The sequence below is a fragment of the Helianthus annuus genome, chromosome 11, assembly GCF_002127325.2.
Source record: "Helianthus annuus cultivar XRQ/B chromosome 11, HanXRQr2.0-SUNRISE, whole genome shotgun sequence".
Lineage (NCBI taxonomy): Eukaryota > Viridiplantae > Streptophyta > Magnoliopsida > Asterales > Asteraceae > Helianthus > Helianthus annuus.
The window spans coordinates 47,468,279-47,472,385 of record NC_035443.2 but is presented as its reverse complement, the minus strand read 5'-3'; positions in this window follow the sequence as shown (position 1 = coordinate 47,472,385).

The following is a 4,107-nucleotide window of genomic DNA, read 5'->3' as shown; positions in this document are numbered from 1 at the left end:
AAAGATGACATAATAGCTGAGTACGAGAAGAAGAAGGAGCAGTTACTGTTCAATCTCAACTATGTAAAAGAATCATATGATGTCTTGAATAAAACAGTAACTGGTCTCCAAAAGACGAACTCAGAAAGAGAACAAGCACTGACGATGATGAATGCAGTCATGATGACAAAGCAAAAAGCAATCAATTTCTACATCGAAGAAAGTGCTAAATGGAAGCAAGAGTTAGAGACTGAGAAGATCGAGAATGAGAGAATTAGACGTTTATTATAAAGTTATTCAAGTTCTGATTATCTCATTGATCATATTTACCCAACTGTTGCAGGAATGGAAGCTTTTCAAGACGAGAAGCCGAAGAAGAAGAAAGATTGTGGTAAGAAACCGACTGTTAGCTATAACAAGTGTCCGCCTCCAATTTGGGAAGGGTATTCTCCTAGAAAACCAAACGAGGAGCAACTTGAGAAAGCAGTCAATATAAAGCTAAAAACTGACACAACTGACGTTTTACCAGATAACATTGATGTCACGTTTACCTCGTCCGATACCGATCATGAGTCTGAGTTAATTAAAAAGGTGGTCGATCAGGTGTTGGATACTGATGAGGAGTCCGAGTCAAAAACTGAGTCTGCAGGGTCAAATTCATCAGTCAACAGTTCAAAATCGTCGGTTAAACGGTCTTACAGTAAAGAATTTCTATTATCGAAAGCAAATTTGAATGATGAAATATTCGAAGTAGTTTATACTTTGAGTAATTCTGACAAATTATATTACAACAAAGAGTTTCCAATGATGAGTGTTAAAACGGAATTGATTAACAAAACGTTCAAACTAATAGAAATTAATATTCCTGAGTTGAAGATTTTGAAAAATTTTGAAAAATCTAAAAAATACACTTCAAGAGTTCAACAACGGTTAAACAAGAAAAAAAGGTTATAATTCTGGTTCTAGTTTTCAAAGGAAACCTAACCAAAATCGTAGCTACAAAAAGAAAGGTTTAGGATTTGTTCCACCAGAAAATCATAAAAACATGAAAAATTCTAAAACAAAAACTGAATTTGTGTCAGATGGAAGTTCAGAAGATGAACAGAAGAAACCGTTCTGGAGACAGTCAAACCAGGAGTTTCTTGCTGAAAGGAAGAAGAATGGAACTGAAGTGTTTTATCAAAGAGAGACTCGAACCTGTTACAAGTGTAATGAAGCTGGTCACATTGCATGGAATTGTTCAAAAAATGCAAAAACAAAACAGGGAGTTTCTCAGAAATTAAAAGAAAAAGTTGTTGATGTTGAATCACCAACCAATAGACTTAAAATCTTTGAAAATTCAACTTATGAGGTTGGTGAGTGTTCGAAGAAGAATTTTTATCAAAAGAAAGAAAAAGACAACCAAATATGGGTTGTTAAGAAGGTTGATGTGAATGTCGGCGATGAATCTGGTTTCACAAAGCCAGAGGAGCCACAAGGTGAGGTGAAAATTTCAATGAATGATGATGAGTTTCCATCATTGAAATTTGAAGAAGTTAAAAAGAAAATTGGAAAAGCTGATATCTCGAAACAGTTTTACACTGAGAAAAAAGAATTTGATGTTGAGAAAACTTTAATGGAAGTGTAAAGAAAATTTTTGGGAAAATGTTGAATGGGAAAGCTAAGGGAGTTAAAGATTTTTACGCTACTAAAAAGGTAACTTACAACCCTACTGCTCAAGAGTTGAAAGCCATCAAGTCTGAGAAGACTTGGATGGAAGTTTGTTTCCCTTAATAGTCTAAGGACTATGCCGGAGATCCCAAGTTTTTATTGTGGATCAGGAATCGGCATCATTCATGTTTTATTTTAAGTTTGTATGAAAATGTTTGATAATGTTTGAAATGTTACACGTTGAGTGACTACGCCGGAGCTTCCAGATTGGTAATTGAGAAGCAGGAATCGGCATCTTTCTGAATAATCTTACAAGTGGTAAAGAGGTTTTTGTAGATGCCTCATTCCTACAGAAAAACCTACAAGTGGTATTCTTTGGGTTTACTTACAAGTGGTATTTGTTGGTTATACTTTGAAGAGATTATGTTTACTAGTGATACAGAGGTTTCTTAACTGCAATTGGTAAATCAGGGACATTAAGTTGTACTTGATTTACTATACATATGAGATTGATAAACAAGATGATGACCATATTCCCATGCTTCACAAGTGGTAAACTTAAAAGTGGTAAAAACAAACTCATTTTCCGGAAAAATCATTTCGATTAAAACAAACTTAAGTGTTTTGAGGTCTAAATGAGAAAATGGTTTGTTGAAAAGGGGGAATTCAGATTGTCTATGCCTAGTGAATGGAGAATTGATGTGATTCGATGCCAGTTGTCAAGTTTCTGTATAGTTTGTTTTACTTTTTATTTTTCAAGTGGGTCAAGAGTCTAGAAGTTTTCAAATTTCCTTTGAAATGTGTTTGCATTTTAGGGGGAGTAGGGAAATTTCAGAAAATCCAAAAACATTTGAAAATTTGAAAAAGACAAAAACATGATAAAATCAAAAATGAATTTTGTTGTGAAAAGAGGAAATGATAGTACATCAGTAAGCTGTCACAACATGCTAAAGAAATGTAAAGATAAAATGTGATAAACAATCTTACTGCGGATATGTCAGTAGGTTTTTACACGTTTAGTAAATTGTGACGAGATATAAACATATAATTCAAACTTGCTTGTTCTGTGGGTTAACACAAACTTGAATATATAGGTAACCCCTGAAATCTTGTTTGAAAGGTCCCTTATTCTGAGATACTAGGTCTTTATGCTCAGTGATATCTGGGGTATTATCCCGGGACTTCTGCTGTATGGAAGTACTGACCTAGTCCCCGGATAATGCTTTCCGCAAATGCTTGAAACATAGCATCGCCCTCAGCAAGCTGATAAAACAATAAAATTGATAGTCGCTGCTGTTGTAATTAAAAGATCCTCTAAAGGGGACACACCAAAAAGTCGAAGCCGTCATCTCTTTGCGTATACGGAAGTATCGACCTGAGCTCTCACAGCCCTCGCACAAACCCCTGAACAGATATCATCTGTGGTATACTCACCTGTAAGACTGAATATTGGGATCTGGATACGAGAGTATATTCAAGTAGTGGGACACACGAATAAGTTAGTATCTAAGACATTAACATCGTATCTCGGATCAATTGAACTTTGTGTGAAACTTTAAGTGGACCGATATACTGACAATCTAGGTGAATTGTTTAGAACTTAAAATGAAATAAAGCTTAACGGTGTTGGTGACATGTCTCATAAACTGATATGATCCTCTTACACGAACTCATAAAAATATGTTTGTAAATATTTCATTTCTGCTTTTTCTTGATTCTACAAGTTGTGTCATTTACTTTCTATAAAAAAAATCCAAAAAGATTTTGGGTGTGTTTCAGCATAAATTTTTTTAAAAAAATCAAAAAGATTTTCGACAACTGATGTTGGATAGTTGATTTTCAAAATTCCGAGTGCTAAACATGATGACATTGTTGTGAGGGGGAGTGTATTTGAAATGTCAAAATATGTTTTCTAAATAAAAAGTGGTTCATCATATGTGTGTGAACTAAGGGAGAGTAGTTGATGAGATAGTTAGTTTTGAGGGGAGTCAGTGTGAGTTCATACGTGATTTTGGTACACATATTATGAGAGGGTGTCATCTGATTATGTCAATCTGTTAGTGCATTAAATTGTTAAATCTAGAAAATTTATTTCTGGGTTAAGTCTATGCAGGTCAAGTTGTGCCAGGTCGATCCTGAGACTCAAGCTAGAAGATAGCCAAGTTTCGATCTTGAAGACTGAACGAAAGCCAGGTTACGATACCTGAGGACTTTGTTTGAAGAAAGCCAAGTGTATGACTCTTGATGAGCCAGGCAGATCAATTCTGAAAATTGAAGGTTCTGCAGATAGAGCATGAGTCAGGTTTTAATCCTAGAACCTGAAGAGACAGACAACGATCCTATATCAGATTGTTGCTGAAGAACAAAGGAATGCCAGCAAATCGAGAGGGGGAGTCTGAAGATAGAGAGAAAGAAAAGCCCAGAGACTGATCAAGACTGAAGATGTGAAGACACAGCATTGTCGTGACTCGATAGTCG